At 47.0% G+C, this 17035-nt stretch overlaps 1 protein-coding gene across 1 annotated transcript in view; it reads left to right on the forward strand.

Moving 5' to 3' along the window:
- KSR2 (kinase suppressor of ras 2) overlaps positions 1–17035 on the forward strand; it is a 242708-nt gene that overhangs the window by 76244 nt on the left and 149429 nt on the right. The window lies entirely within an intron of this gene.

Below are 17035 nucleotides of genomic sequence, written 5' to 3' on the forward strand. Positions count from 1 at the left end.
GAGGCAAGGACAAGGCGGGGTCGTGTACACCCCCCCATGAGTGGCTCTGAGTGAGTGCGGTTCAATAGCTAGAACGCTGGTATCCCAGGATTCTGGGTTCTGCTGCTGGTTCGGGCACGGAATAGCCCTGGGTGAGTCAGTCAACGCCCCGAGCCTCAGTTCCCCTCTCTATAAAATGGCAGAGATGCCTACCCCACAGAAGTGTTGAGGAACTGAATGTTTGTGAAGCACTTTGAGATCCATGGATGAAAGGTGCTAGAAAAGCAGAAGGGGTGCTTGCTGTTGCTCTCTGTTGCAGCAGTTTGTGAGAGCTGTGCACACTCCATCCAGCCTCTCTCCAGCACCTGTCAGCACCACGTGCCTGACACTGAATGTAAGACCTCCCTTGCTACAGAGATCCTGAGCCCCCGGCCTATTAAACCTGATCTGGTCCTTAGGCGCAAAGGCAATGGTGTGTGCTGTGTTGTGTGTTGCAGCTGGAGTGGTGATGAGTTAATTTGGATGCTGGATTCTGACCAGTGGAAATGCTACGAGAGAGCCAGGGTTGGGTTCCTTCCATGCTGGAAAAGGTTGCTGCTGAGGCAGTGTGTCTCACCCCTTGGGGGTGCGGAGAGGTGGAATAGGTGCATCAGAACTAATGATCTTTCTGGCCAAGGCAAGGACTGGCGTTTATGGGCTTTCTTATGATATTTGGTCCCACCTTTGGGGAAGGGGAAACTGAACATTGGTTAGAGAGACCATTATCTCCTTTAGCTTATGCTGGGCACTGGATCAGTCCCCAGCCAACTCCAGAATCTGGGGGGGGGGGGACCTGCGAAGGTGGCAGTTAATCACCTGACCTCTGCTCCTCCCCTTCTGAGCTGGGTCTGGTGTCTTTGATCTTTATAAAGCCCTGTGCATCCTTGCAGGTGCACTTCTGTGACTTTGGGCAACTCCCTTAACATCCCGGTGTCTCTATTTGCCCATCTGTAAAATGGGGTTCATGGAACTAGCTCTGTTTTAAGTGCTAGGTGTGTGTGTGTGCGTGTGTGTGTGTGTGCACGTGTGTGTGAGAAAGAGAGAAATGATGTTGTTCCAGGCCAAGTGTAAAACTTGGGTTTATTTATTAAAAAAAAGAAACAAAAACCTTTGTAAAGAACCTTCTCAACTTCTCTTCCCTCAATACTGTTGTTTCCAGAGCTCTCTGTAGCCTGATAATTTCTGATGCTGACGAGACTTCAGAGGCAGGAAACGATGAAGTCAGGATGACAGTAGGCGCTAGATGCTGAAAAGTGGACTCTTGCATTGCGAATGATGCAGACACCAGCTCCCTGGTTCCTCTTCATCTGATAATTAAAAGCAGCATTAGACCAGGAGTGCAGCAACCTCTAGCGTTGCTGCGGCATCCTCCTTGCAGCTTTCAATGGACAGTCTGTAAGCTTAGCTAGTGAATACCCAGGGCATTCTTGGTTATTGAGAGGAATGTAAGAGTCCACGGGGTGCCCGTTCCTCTGAGCTGCCAAAGAATCTTTCAAGTCATTGGCTGGCTGAGAGTTTTTAAGATGAAATCCTGGCAGGAATGCGGGAAGAATTGGTCTTTGCTGTAGTGAGGTGCATTTTGAGCTCATTATTCTTCAGCTAGCAATAGAGTTCACCCAGAGTGACACGCTGCTCTCCTTCCTTTTCCAGTGGTGTGTGCAGGCTCTTTTGAAACAGGCGGCAAAATATACCTTCTTCAGCACCAGTGATGCTGCCCTTTTGCTGAGAAAGTTGCTGCTGCTACTGCTGATGAAACCATGTTGTTCCAGGTTGTAACTCCCCCAAGCTATTCATGTGTCTGCACTAGGTATTATTTATACCCTTCCAGTTTTCCTTCAAGTGCTGAGTTTTGTCGAATTTCTTCGAGCCTCCTTAGCTCTGCGGATCAGCAGCCAGCAGTGGGTGCTATTATTCTGAAGAATGCCGTTGTCTTCCTTATTGCGCTTGATTTCATCTGTCCCCCTGGCTGCTGGAACTGGATTCAAAGTCTGTTTATGAAGAAGGAAGGTTTCAGTCCCTAGCACTGCCCTGCTCTGCTGTTGAGTTGCTAGCATGGCCTTTGTTACGATGTCCTGCATCGTGCACGTCCATGTCCTGGATTTTGTTTGAAATGGATCATCCTCTCTTTAGCTAGTGCAGGATCCTTGTGATACAAACCCGCAGTCTGAGAGGGAACAGGGACGAGCCAGAGACCCCACATCTGCCAGGGACTTCACTATGGCTAGTGATTGTGTGTGGAAGGCACTTGGCTACATGGCAATGGGTGGCAGTAAAAAACCCTGCGTTAGAGTTTGGCTCTCTGATTGTGTACTGCATCCTGATCTCATCTGAGTGGATAACAAGTGTAATTAAATCCTACAAGGTTCTTAGCCAGTCACGGGCCTTGAAAGTGCGGGAAGGTTCTACCACTCTCCGTGGGGATGCAGATAGCTTTCTTTTTCTCTGACTTGCTCTGATGTCAGGTCAGGTGGGTCCTATTAGCGCCCTTTAAGGAGCATGAGGGGTTAAAGCCTTGCTAAAGAAAAGGGAACTGTGGGCAGGGGCGGGGTTCCTGCAGGGAAGACCTCAGAGGAGCCAAGCTCAGGAGAAGGCTTTGGCTGGGTCTGTGAGTTGTTAACAATAACGGTAAATCCCAGGAAGGCGCTAAGCGTGGCCCATATCCAGTGTACAGACACTCCAGAAACAGGGCTAGGACTGAACTCCCCCAAACTTCAGTGCTTTCTGGATCTGGCCCCAAAATGTATTGCTCTTACCCTGCCTCTGCTTTACACCTGTATTGCTGTGCAGGCGCTTGTGTGGTACGGGGTAAATGTATCATTCAAAGCAAAGCTGTGTTCTTTCTTTTCTTGAAGTAGAGCTTGTTTATTCCTAATGAATGGAAACAGAGTGCATTACCCACTTCTGATAGGTCTTTGTAGATACTGAATTCGGGCGCCCACACGCATAAATTAATCGGATTGCCAGCTCATTAACTCCAAATGTGGCACCATCTCTCATCAGTCAGTGCCAGAGTGTCGTGTTTCATGCCCTGCATACACAGAGCGTAGCATCTATCTAATGAAGGGTTGCATTGCAGAGTGCGTACCAAGGCATACATGAAGACTGTGCTCTTCTCCTGGTGCCCCGTTCCTTTCCTTTTCTTCTTGCATGTCACTTTGTTGTTGTTTGATCTTCTGCTCTATTTCTCTTTTCTTCACATTAAAGGGACACAGTCAAAAATCGCACATTTCTCTGAAAATGTCCTGTTTTCTCTCATTATAAGTGACACCTAAGATCACTGGAGTTGAAAGATTGCAGGGAATTTTCCCCCTCTCTTTACTTTGTTTACTTTGTGCATTTTGCAGCCCTGTGTCAATTCTGGCATCTGTGTTGCTTGTTTTCCCTGTGCAGTCAGACAGTCGCTTTTCTCTGCTTTGTATGGGTCTTACACATGGCAACAGAGGAGACCATTTAACAGTTTTAAAAAAAGGAAAACTACAAAATTTGGCAGGGGACTCTCGCACAAACTTGTATCCCTGAAACTACTTCTTAATTCTTCTTTGCAGATGACTTGATTTCAACTTGATAGTGAGCCTTTTTAAATGAATCCTTTCTCAAGTCAGATTTTGAAGCGCTCAGCACACATCCTTGGGGCCAGGTTTTCCAAATAGTTCAGCTCCCAGTTAGGCACCTAAAAAATCCACCACTTATTTTTAATCATCCCTAAGATTAATAAAAACATGTTCAGCAGATAAAGTTTAGAGAACTGGGGAGTAAGGGGTGTTTTGATTTCACCATCCTCCTGCAATATTTCCAGTCCAAACACAGCAGCCTTGGGCCAGTGTGTGAGAGGCAGCAATTGAAACTGGCTGCCCTATCTGAGCAGAGAGCAAAGAGTAAAGAACATCTGTAAAGAGGGAAAAGGTTTTACAAATAATCCATGTGTCAGTAACATGGGTCAGGACCTTTGCCTCGTAAAATATGGGCTGAGATTTTCAAAGCTGCTGAAGGGTGTCCAGATCCTGTGGGGAGCTTGGAAAATCTCAGCCATGATTTTGAAGCTGACAACGTCCCTGTAAGCAGTGCCCATTTGATTCTGTTAGGATTCACCCTCACGCCCATAGCAAGTCGTGTGGAAGTCACTGGGGCTCCAGGGTCTGCCCATGCAGGATCTGGGCCCTGTGTGCAATGGAATGCAAGCCACCACCGGTTAGCAGGGTGGCTACCAGTTGGGATTCAGCACCCTAAAAAATAAAAAAGGGAGTGGGAAATTACGACCGCTGCCAGTTAATTTCTTTCATGTTCATATCAAGCAGACAGGTCTTACATTTTTCATGTCGCATTCCAAAGGCTTCCACAGTAAATCCCATAGCATGTGACTTGCCTGCCTCAGATGGGAAGGGCTAAGTCTGCCCTGTGGAGATTTGAGCCTGGAATTACAGGTGCTCTGGGTTTTTGTGTCTGATGGTTACACCGTGAAAACAGCCCCCTTTGTAGTGGATTCTATTATTATTGATAATTTGTATTATGGTAACACCTTAGGGCTCCTGTTATGGCTCAGAGCCCCATTGTGCTAGGTGCTGTACATGACTAAAAGATGATCCCTCTCCAAAGATGAGCTTCCAATCAAGGTACTATTGTAAAAAGAACCACTGTTACAATTATATTAGAACTATAATTGCTCTTTGCTCTCTCTGTGCTAGGAAATCTGCTCTTCCAGCCTTTTCTAAAGCACTAGCTCTGAATCTTTTATTATTCTCCTTTCTCTGTAGCTTTTGTTGCATATTTTTCTGTTTTAGTGTTATTTATTATAGGTAATTGTTTTCTTTGTGCACTGGTAGCTGTTGAATCTCTTCTTTTGCTTTCTTGACTTTTTCTGAGCTTTTATTTATCTTCCCTGTCCAAAGTTCCAACACAGGAGCTGTCAAGAGAGCTAGCTGTCCCTCCGCCCGATCGAATCACATTTCATATTGGGATTTTTCTCATTAAGGAGAAGTTCCTTCAGATCTCAGGGACCTTTTGATGCCTTATGTCGCTACTGCAGCTGAGCTGACGCGCAATGCATTAGTGCATGGTCATGCTGGACTGCAACGTTCATTCGGAACAATTGACAGTCCTTGTGGCTTGTAGGTGGGAGAGGAGTTTGGCAAAGCCTGCCCAGCAAGAAATGCCCTGGGGGCGTGCGCATCATCCACGATGCAGGGATGGTTAAGGCATTTTGATGACCACCTTGGTTGTCTTTTCTTCTGCCCCGCAGGATGGGTATCATTTGCTGGGTGAGGGAGCTGCTGTGCTGGGTCCCCTGGGCTCTGAGTGGTGTGGAAATTGTGATGCTCCTGTGGTGTATCATCTAGTCAGCATCAGACTCCCTGCCCTCACTCCCTGGTTCACTGGAACTCAGGGGCTGTGTCAGCACCAGGCTTGGGTCCCGCAGGGCAGGGGGCCCCACCTCTCACTGACTCCGGCCAGCACGCTCTGGAGCATGCTGTTGGCACGGGTTTCAAAGGGGGCCACATTCCCTCCCTCTCAGTGGCAATAGGACCACAGCAACAGGGCCCGTCTGAAGGGTGGGGCCATGGTGTAAAAGGGGCAGGCTGGTCAGGGTTACCCAGGCACCACTCTAGCTGAAGTGAGCCTGCCTGTGGGAAGCAGAGATCCCAAAATACAGCCCCAGCCGTTAGCAAGTGAGCAGTAGGCACGTAAAGCAGCTGCTTCCCACTTATCCCAATGAGACGTGGCTGTGTTGCACTGCTACTCTGTTAGTCGCTCGCCAAACCCACACTCAGCTGCAGCTCCGACCCCTGGCTTCTTTTGCTGCCTGTAAGCTGCTTAACCACAAGTGGCAGGCAAGCACTGCAGCGTCTCCTGCATAGTTACAATGACCCTATGGAAAGGGGAGAGGAGTTGAATCTTTCTTGGAACTGAATCTAGGGAGATAAACCTTTGCTCATGTAGTGGGAACCCATCGTGCTTGGTTTCCAGCGAGTCCATTCCTAAAGTCAGTTTTATTCACTGAGAGGGGCAGGAGCCTTTCTGAGTGGGGTTAGCGCTTGCGCATGATGCTGGATTAGTAGACCCACACACTGATTCTTGGTACTCTTCATTCCCAGAACAGGCCCAGCTCTGTTCAGCTAGCACTCAGGAACCTGCCAGTTCAGGGACCAGGCTCTCGAGGAGAGAGCATTCTTCTTAAATATCAGCATCCTCCACGGCAGAGTGGAGGTGAAATGCAGTGAGGTGGGGAGGCAGCTGCTTCCCATGCAAGTGCCCTGTGTTTCACGACGCCCCTCGGCGTGACAACCACAGACATGAGAGCCTCATGCGCTCTCCTCCGGGGATAGAGAGAAAGTGATTTAGATGCTGTTTTCTGAACTGATCAGTTACTCAGTCTGCAGTGTCCAGTCTCTGTTAGTATCACTAGCAAACGACTTCTCTCTGCCTCATGTCCAATACATACAGACACGTCCCCTCTGTGTATGTACATTGATAGTAACGATTCTCCTCTCAGTCAGCATGGTCTATTTAATGTCACCATTGTTTCGCCCCTGGTTCATTTGTAATATCCTTTCTCAGACAAAGGACTCAGTGTTGCACTTCTATCCTGTGCATGTGTAGCTTGTCAGTGGAGTAAGCTAAGTGGACTCTTGGTGTGCTCTCCCGGCTGCAGAGCAATATTTGTTCTACAAATGATAAAAACTACTTGGCCAAAGATGCGGAGGTTTTCAGCGCTATGTTTTAGGCTGGGACATTTGTTTTGACAGAGGGGTGTTCCCTACAGGTGAGCTGCGAAGCCACAGCTACCTGCTATCTAGCTATCATGAAAGCTTGTTTTGCTTTGGATTTTTTATACAAACAATACCAGGCCCTAATTTACCCCATCTTTTTTTCCCGGATGACATTGACAATCTGTAGAGAACCTGAAATGGCATATCACACCTGGAGGTGGACACCTGAACTGCATCTCTTCCAACCAGCCATGTTACAACTTTTAACCAGGTTTGTAACCAATTACTGGCATGGCTCTAAACCTTGGGCTGTGTCAGCACACGCCTGTTTTAAGAGCTTCCAACCATATTAACTCCTTTGGCAACCCCATCCAACAACCAAACCCTCAAATGTTAGCGGCTGAATAGCTACTTCAGTGGCTATTGTCATGCCTAGTGTAGGCAGGGAGTTTGAATAAGCTGCAGTGTCATTTAAAGTGGGGAAACTGTAAGTCACATCCTGAAAGTGAGCGGGAACTGTACAATTATGGAGTGGCTGGACTACAGACCAGCACTGTACCATGGCCCATCCCCAGGAACTGCGCTGCTAGCTAGCGAAGCTCTTCCCTGTAATTCCCTTATAAATGTTCAGCAGCTTCTCAAGCGTCCTGTCCTACCCCATCACAAACTTTGAAAATCTTTGTTTGCTTTGCTGTCGCTTGTTCTCGCACCTGGTGGATTATCCCTGGAACTGTAAATGGTGCCCCCAGTGAATAATGAATTAACTCAATCTCATAGACCTGCTTGGAGGCCAGCTGTGGCTAGAGAGCATTGCTGCTTCCTTCTTCATAAATCTTCCCTTTTTGTAATGAAACATTCCAGGTGATCTCAGTACCTTCTACTGATGGATTGATGGCACCCACTTGGGAGAAATCAGTGTGGAATGTAATCATCCATTTCCAGCAGCTAATTGCAGACGGGCCTCAGCCCCTGGCATGCTGTTTCCTTCTTGCTTAATCTCTCTGCTTTCCCACTTCCTATTGGTGCTCAGACACATTAGGTCATGCTACTTTAATTTACAATTAGTGTGACATGAGTCCTCCTCTGCAGTGACTAGCAAGAGGCAGATCCCCACAGGCCAAGGAGTTTATTAAGGTAAATGAATAGAGGAAAGAGAGAACCAATATTACGAGCACTCCATCTCTCCAGCATCCTGGTGGGGGCTCATCACATTGATGCAGAGCGATGGGGACGGGCTCCCAAAAGCTGCTTGGAGAACAGTGGAGGTTAATTTAGTATAATAGCACTTAATGATTTTCAGTAGGCAACCACTGAATCCTGCCTTCTAATCCCATTAGTGTTTCGGGATTTTAATTAGTACATTAAAGAGGCAGCTCTTTTTTGTATTCTCAGGCGAAGCACACAAAGGTGTAAGCAGTTACCTAGTCTGTGTTCAGCTGCTAACCCCTCTGGCTGGTTAGAGAACAGGGGTGGCCTTTATGTTTGTTATGGGCCAGGTCCTTCAGTCCTTACTCACACTGAATAATACCTTACTCTGCGAGTGGCCCTGCTGATTTCTGTAGGGTTTCTGATAGAGTAAGATACTTCTCGAGAGTAGTCATACTGAAATCCACAGGAACTACTTGCAGAGTAATATATTTCTCAGTGTGAGTAAGGGTGGAAGAATCTGGCTCTAGAGAAATTAATTCCACTTCTTTTGCAAAAAAGGGGTGTCTTTTTATAAAATAGATAATGCAATCAGAAAGTTGACTTTAGTTAATCTTTGCCTAGCATTTTTTGTAATAGATCCCCTTATCGTGTGTGTGTGTGTGTGTGTATGTGTGTGTTGTTCCTCTGTTCTTTACTAGAAAGTTAGCTAGGTGAGGCACAGTGGACTAGGACTGACAGCTAGATCCACCAAAATGTGAGACTTCTCCAAAAATGCCTTTAAGTTTCCTACAGTCCAACCTCTCTGGTGGCTCCACCCTTTCCAGGTGTACTCTTGTCTTCCTTCCTCTCATTAATATTGATTATTATTATGATAGTGTCTAGAGGCCACAACAAGGAATAAAGCCCCTTTGTGCAAGGTGCTGTACATAGACTCCGTAAGAGGCAATTCCTGCCCTGAAGCGCTTACCTTCTAAGTAGACAAGACGAGTGGGAGAAAGGGAATACTAGGACTTGCCTAAATGGTAAGTTTATACCAGTGTAAGATATGGTGTGAATTTAAACTGCTAGAGTTATACTGGCATAACTCCCCATGTAGACAGTCTTATTCCAGAATAAGAATGGTCTTTTCCAATTTAGCCTATGTTACTTTGGAAGCAGAGTAATTATGCCAGAATGAAGTCACTTTTCTTCCAGAACAGTGTCCACAGAGCATAGCTATAGTGGTATAATCGCATCGCTGTAGTTGTGCATGTCAGTTTCCTCATGTAGACAAGCACGAAGTGACTTGTCTGAGGTCGTACGGGAAGTCCGTGGCAGCGCTGGGAGTTGGAGCTCAATCTCATAGAGCCTCAACCCACAGCCTTCTCGCCCCTGAATCTTTCTCCTTAGCAAGGAAGTTCTGTTCAGCTCAGCTGGCAGATTGCCACCCGTAGTTGACCCTGGCAGTTAATACCCAATTTGTGAAGGCCTGTTGAAACAGAATTGGTTGTGGTCTCAGGTGGAGGTTGGAACAGGTAGAATGCAGCTGAAAAGAATAAGCTAGGATCCCACCCAGTGATGTATTCATGTAGATGGCTCCTTACTTTATTTTCTACAGTCTGTGGAAAGGATTTGAAATGTTATGGGCTGGCAAGAGCAGCTCTCCTTTCAGGAGAGTATTAGCAGTGACCATACCCTTTAGTCTTGATGATGGGTGCTACAGTAGTTTGCATTGTGCATTGCAGAGTTTGCATTTGATAGATTGTTTCTGCATGGTAACTTACCATTTCCAGTGCTTGCGTCTGTTAAGGTTAAGTAACGCTAGCCGTTCCTGAGTGGTGGTTACATTTCTGGAGTTTATAGCAGCAAATTGCCTTGACAGAACTTCCAGCTGTTGTCCATAATGCTGATGTATGGAACATTACTCCTTAAAAAGTCCCCTTGGCTTCCAGAAATCTACAGTCCATGAAGATCTCAGGAATGGTCTGGAAATTGAAATGAAATGTTTAGAGTGGTTTATAATATAATGCCTTTTTAGTACCTCATGAGTTCCTTGGGCCATTTAAATTCTTCATGGGTAGTTAGTAATTATTCATCAGCAAGCAGCCAAAAACAAACTCTGAATGGAAGGTCTTAAATGCATGTTACTCAGGAGAACAAAAGTTGGGTCAGTTAAAAGTAAACTCAAGGCACCATATAACACAAATTTCAAGAGCACATTTAAAATAGCCATCTCTGCAAAACATCCAGACATTTTAACCATCCACTGTACAGGCCAGATTAACAGATACTGTGCATGTCAGATTCTCTTAAACCTGCTTCTCGCCATTACCAGGGCATAGGGAAGCCTAATGCCTTGCTGACGTCCTGCTTTAACTTTACTGGTGTACTGCCAGCTTAATGCGCTGCATGGCCTCCAGGGGGATTTGCTTCTTGCTCGTGATGGCAGAGGAGAGTTTGTGTCACACTAAGGTTATGTCTGCAACTGGAGCTGGAGTAATAAATTCCATCTTGAAGTGTAGACATACCCATGCTAGCTCTGACTGAGGTAGCGTGCTAAAAATAGCAGTATAACCATGGCGACATGAGCAGTGGGACTGGCCAGCTGCCTCAGATATGATCCTGTCCGAGATGACAGGCATGTACTCAGGCGGCAAGGCCCCGCGGCTTGTACCACTGCAGCTCCACTTCTGTTTTTAGCGCGCTGGCACTACCAGAGTAGCAAAGATGCGTCCACATTTCAAGCTGGAACCAACACCTCCAACTCAAGAATAGACATCCCCTACGTGTAAATTAAAGTGATGTGACCCAGTGTATGTGAGCACCCACTGGTAAGCTGGGCTGGTGCAGTCAAAGCAGTACAACCACCCTAGTGTGGATGCATCTACAATGGAATACTTGAGGTTATGCTGGTGTAGCTCACAGGAAGGGGAATGAGTTTATTGGTATTAGGCACCCTAGTACCAAAATAACTGTCCACACAAGGGCTTGTTCAGTTACAGCTATTTTGACACAACGTCACCTAGTATACTGGTGCAGAACCTGTGTGCAGAGTGCTCTGAGGAGCTGGAAGATGTTGTATGTTAAACTAGAGTAGATGCTTCAGAGCTACTACCAGGATTTGGATACCTAAGGATCTGAAATCTCTGAGGCAGCTTTGAGCATCCTTAGAGACAGAGCCTGATTTTCCTCTCCCTCAGCTGATTTGTGTCCCTTGACTTCAGCAGAGTAGCTCCTGATTGTCACCAGTGTAAATGAGATGTGCACTGGATCAGACGCCTTCATTGCATAGCAATTCTCCTGGCATGTTACAGTAGATTTCCCTAGTCTCGTGCTACTTCCAAAGACATCAGCATAATTCATAAATAGTTTCCGTATGTTTTCAGATAAATCTTCCTGTCCTGTATCTTGACTAATTGCTTTCAAGAGATGGACTCAGAGTAAGACTAGCCATCCGTCCATCCTGCCTCTGCTAGGGGTGACCGGCTTATCCAGTGCCTTAAAACATGTCTTCATCACCATTAACCCAGTCTGCATCCAAGTAGCTTTCCATGGTTTTCCTCAGGGGTCATCATTTAGTATGTACATCAGAACTGGTGATAAAATCCAAATCCATCTTCTCCATTGTCTTTTCCCATCATACATGTGGGACTGCACGCTCCTGGAGCACGTGTATTTATAACTATACAGGTTTCAATTGTTAGTATCCTGGATGCTATCCCAAAAATGAGTAGATTGGATCTAAGTCCTAAACATTTTCATTCTGAAGGTCTCACTATGATAGTTCAGTAGCTGAATCATGCTGTATTGGCTGAAGGGTTCCATGTTGTCACACAAAGCCTGGTTTGACTGGTTATTGCGGGGTACAAGACCTGATTCCTGATCCGGGTGTCTCTTTGCTTTGGCCATCAGGGATTTGTTGGGCTATAGATGCAGTGAAGTTGGCCCCGGAAGCAAAGGCATGTTATTGAAAGGCAACTTCAGTCATTCCCAGGCCCTGGTGGATGTTCTGTGTAAGGAGGATTGGCCAGCTTGTGAGTGGGAAGATCCTTGAGTCTCTGCAGCAGGGTGGGAGAGGAAGGGATTAAAATGCAGGAATCTGGAGAACAAAATGAGCATCTCTGTGTATTTGAAATAATCTCTTTTACCACTTGACGAGCTGTCAAGGGTGTGGAGGGGAGACAAGTGTTTTTGTCCAAAGACCTGGAATGTCTCCAGCTTTCTCTAAGCATGGCCCACGTACAGTATCTGACAGTGAGATGCAGCCTGGGTAACAAACTGGCTCTTTTCTGGAGTTCTCTCCGAGCTCTGGCCTGTGGTGCTCCTGAGGTATGTCATTAATGTTCATTACTGCTGCAGTATTCCGCCACGGGGAGCAGAGGTTTTAACATGCTTGAAAGAGAAACTTGGGTTACGTCCCTTAAGGAGAAGTTGTGCATCTTTTTCTCCACTTTAAAAACAGAGTGTGTGATTATGAATTTAGATGAGAAGTTATGTAACCATTGTGAAACACAGAGGGCTTCCCTTGTTGTCTAGGTGCTTGCTTGGTGAGCTGCCTCCCCTGTGCCCTTGTGGAAAGATCTGGGCCAGAAGCAGCAGTGTTAGGCTGTAGTTTTCCCAGGAGAATGGTCATCTCGAGAATGGTTTAACTGCTTGCCCCATCTTGGAAACTGTCAGTCACCATGAGGGAAAGGAGCAGTAAGAAACATTGGCTGCCTTCTCAAGACTCTAAGGCAGGGTTTTGGCAAGAGACTGAAAAGCTTCCCTCTGTGTCTCTCTAGTCTCCCTTCATTGGCCCAAAGGAGGAGTGAACTATAGGGAGTGCAGGTCTCTTTCCATTCTGTCTGACCCAGACTCGGTGACTTCCAGGCATCTATTGACGTGCCATAGAACTTGCAATGTCCATGCCAGTTTTCTTGCTTGCGTCTAGAATGCCCAGGAAGTTTGTGGCTGTGCTGAACACTTTTATAGCTGCTTGGTGTAAGATTTGCTTACTAGAAGCAGGGGTTAAATGTTACCGGAAATGGCTGGGTGAGGAGATCGCCAAAGGACATGTAAGGGATTCTGCTCTGACTGTTTTTCTTATGAATTAGAGAGTTGCACAGAACTGCCAGAAGGGAACTGGGTTCTTTGGAGGAAGTTCCCCTGCACTCATGCTTGCAGGGCATAAATGCATAGCCTCACAGGGCTGCTTCCAAGTGTTCTCTGACCATGGGGAAAAACTGTTTATATAGTTTCTTCATAGGTAAAAGACTGAGAAACTCTAATTAGTGTTGATGACTGTGTGTCTTCACTTAGGACATTATGGTTAAGGTTCCCCTCTGTTTCAGGTTGAGCTTTTTCACCTGGTCACGTAGTGTTTCCTATTAGGAAGAAATTAATGGATTCAGTTTTCTACAAAGATGGTTCAGGTCAAGGAATACATCATTCTCCTTCTCTTATGCTTTTACAGGATACAGTTCGGTATACTTTATTGGCAGGCATTCTCCTGGCTGATATGTTTTCTAGTTGGGGGCTGCAAGAATAGAAGGAGTGGTGATGAATGGGACGTGATGGCTAGAGAGAGGAATGAGGTCTTCATCTCTCATGTTTTGCAGAAAAATGCTACCTTGTAACAGGAACTCAAGCCTTGATTCTGATCTCAACTCAGGATGAATCAGGAGTAACGCCAAAGAATTATGGCAGTGTGAAACTGGTGTAAGTGAGAGGAGAATTGGTCCCTCAAGTTTATAATGGTAACTCAGTTGCAGCTAAAACTATGTAGCAAGTCCATAACAGATTGTCTGGATTTCCCAGGTAGGTTTGTCAGCACAAGGAGATGTTTATCTGCCAGATAGTCCCTGTATATTCAGCAAAGAAACATAACACTGGAGGAGAAGAAAGCAAATACATTTAATGAAAACAAAGACTTACTGTGAGTTCCTGGCATTAAATTTCTCCTGAGTGCCTGTTGTCAACCTTCCAGTCCCATCCAGGCTGCCTGTGGGATCTTGAATGTGTTCTTCCTCTCTCTCTCTCTCCTTCAGAAGTTTCTCTGCAGAAAGAGCATGTGTTTGGAGAAAAAGTTATTTTGGTTAGTTAAAGCTTCCTTCAAAGAATTCTCAGGTTTTATAATTTGCAGCTGTATTAAAAAGTTACACTTTGTGCTACAAAAAGAGAATAATAGATCAGTAAGACTTGAACCTTCAAATTCCGCCGTCCTGGGAAAACAGGGATGGGCACTTGAATAAATATTTAACTATCTAAGCTTTGATATGAAGAACCTGCTTTTTCCCAGCCATATGAGAAATCTTTTCTGCTTCAGTCTCACCTCTTAGAATAATGAGAGAAGGATAAAATATAATATCTGGTGATTATTTTCCTTTTTTAATATCAAGGTAATATTACACAGAAATCATGTAACCTCAGGCTTATAACTAGGAAATTCCTTCCATTCAAAGGGCTCTGGCAGTTTAAATTAATCTGCTGGAGTTATCCATGAAATCACCTCATAACTTTGGAAGCAGGAAAACAGAGCCTTCAGATTAATTTCCAAGAGCTTTCACTCCCCCCTATTCTCTCTCTCCCCCCCCCCCCCCCCCCCACACACACACACACACACACACACACACACACACACACACACACACACACACACAGAGCTCATCCCTGGTCATTGCAGATCCCAACGGAGTAATTCGTGGGAAGTGTCCACCGCTTGCAATAACCAGATCGGTGACCAATGCCTGCTTTTGTTGCAAGAACAGAAGTTTGGCGGAGTGGCCGTTCCAGAATGTGGACTTTGTGTCGTGGCTGAGGGTTGTAGCAAAAATCTCTCTGATCTAGCCGTACTGGTACAGAGGAGTGGTCTCCTGGAGTCTGGCAGTGGTGGCTCTGCCCCGATTCTTTATGGTCCAAACCCTGAAGCCTGCTCATTCCTTAACGCTGACATAGCATTGGCCTAGCTGTTCTCCCACTGAAGTCAGAAGCAGTTTTACAATTATTTACTTCCGTGGGAGCACAGCTGGGCCTGTGTAAATCTCACCCTGTGCGGTCCAAGTGCCAGTACAGACAGTTACTGACTAACCCTCATGGCAGATGAAGACGCAGTAGGCCTCACCCCATTTTACAAATGGGGACACTGTGGCAGAGACCAACATTTTCAAATTTGGGTACCTGATATGAGGCTTGCCACATCCATTACGTGAGCCTGAATGAATTGTGCGATTGCTGGAGCTCTGAGCGCCTGGAGCTCTCAGCCAGTGGGGAGCAGCAGGCGCTTAGCGCGTTGGAAAAAGAAGCCACTTAGTCAGGTTTGGAAGTGGCTGATTTAAGGCACCCAGGTTTCAAAGCTTTGGCTTTAAGCAGTTTGCCCCAGGCCACCCAGTGCTCACCAGCAGAGCTGGGACTAGGACTTGGGGCTCCCTGTCATCCAGAGAACACTTTTCCCCTAACCTCACCATCCTTTGGAGCTAAGAATTCACTCAGCAGAGGGAGAAGTGTTCAGCCCATTTCTCCTTGCCCCTCCTCCAGTGAGAGATGGTAGCCGGGAGCTCATCTACCTTTCTGGTGAATTTCTAACGCTCTGTCTCTTTCCCTGCTCTGTCTCTCTGCTGCATCTCATGCCATTGCTTTTCCCTCTCTCCTGCTGGTCATCCCAGGCATGTTTCCAGGCTTTCTGTTAGTGTCCCTATTCCTACACGTCTCTCCTCCTGACAGGATGTGTCTATGCTCTCCACAGGCCTCGTCTTTTCTCCCATCTCTTGTCATGGACCGTTCTGGTTCTAACATTGTCCTTTTTCTGTGAAAGGGGAATCAACCAAATTCTTTTGCTGCAGCTTGAATAGCAGCAGAAGGGAAAGACTGTCACAGCTTGTCTCTGTTCTGGGAAAGAGGGTGTTAGGGCAGCGGAGAGAAGGGGAATGGTGGGGGGTGCCTTGAGCAAGAGAAGGAAATGCCGGTCACTCAGGTAGGGTCAGTGCACTAAGATCTTTGCTGTCCCGCCTTTCAGGATCAGCAGTAGATGGTCAGGGTGGGAGAGCGCAGGAGAGTGGGGGATCTGGGTGCTGCGAGGGTCTATCCAGAGCCAGGTACAATCCATTGCGCCTGTCGTCTGGAGATGGCTGTCGTGATGACGATGGGGCTGCCCTCAGATGTTGGGCCCTCACTTTTCCCGGCAGCTACCCATAGGGAGCATGTTCCTAACTAAGGGCTGTGGGCATGGTGGCACCTTCCTGAGGCACAGGGTGCTTCCTGAGGCCTTTGCTGCTGTGGCTGTCTGCCGCTGTTCTTGGAGCGTGATGCAGCAGTGCCTGCCGAGGGCACAGCCTGCCAGGTGGCCCGGCTTTGCGGAGATGTGGATGTGATGCTGGGAACACTCTGAAATGCTCCGTGGCTGCCTGCGGGTGTGGGAGGTGCTCAGTGGCAGCACGGGACCTGGGGAGGCGGCACCCAGTGGCCACAGGGGAGTCCATGGTGGCCCGAATACCTAGAGGAGTGGCTGTGGCAGGGGCCCCATTGCCCTCTGCGGCTCTGCATTCTGGGAAGGGCAATACAAGAGAGCTCCACCGGGCCCATAAACGTCCACGTTTTAGATGCTGTGAGCGGAGAGCCAAGTGCTTTCCGCCCCTGCTACATCACAGATTGGCGCTGCCTTTTCATAGTCTCCTCACAGCCCATGAAATGTTTACCATAAAGTCCTGAACCCTTGGGTCTGAATTACTCCTTGGCCTCTCCAGTGCTCTGCTGTAGACACAGGCTGTAAACTAACGGACGGCACGGAGCCACAGAAAGCCTTTGACCTTGCTGCCCTCTCACTCTGTCTGCAGGAGCGATTGTCAACAGCTGTGGCTTCCCTTCTTCCCTCGCCCTGAACTTGGGATCCATTCCTCCCTTCAACCCTCTGGCCGCCTCCTCCTTTCCTGCCTGCCAGCTCAGCCTTTTCCCCGTTTTATTACCACTAGCTCAGCAACCCACCCCTGGTGCCTGCCACGTCCATGCAATGTGGAATTCCAGGAAAAACAGGAGTAATCTGAAAAGTTTCAAATGCCTGTTGGGCCTCCCAGCTGCATGGAAAAGCAGTGTCCTCGTAGGTCCAGTTTACTGTGGGGAGAGGGCTGGAGCAGTGATTTTTCTTTATGCAGCAAAAAAAAGAAAAACCACTATAGTGAGAGAGAGAGAGCAACTGTTTTATTTTCCCTTTGGTC

The sequence above is a fragment of the Emydura macquarii genome, unplaced genomic scaffold (genome assembly GCF_026122565.2).
Source record: "Emydura macquarii macquarii isolate MOO-44397 ecotype Brisbane River unplaced genomic scaffold, CSIRO-AGI_Emac_v2 contig_1254, whole genome shotgun sequence".
Taxonomy (NCBI): Eukaryota; Metazoa; Chordata; order Testudines; family Chelidae; genus Emydura; species Emydura macquarii.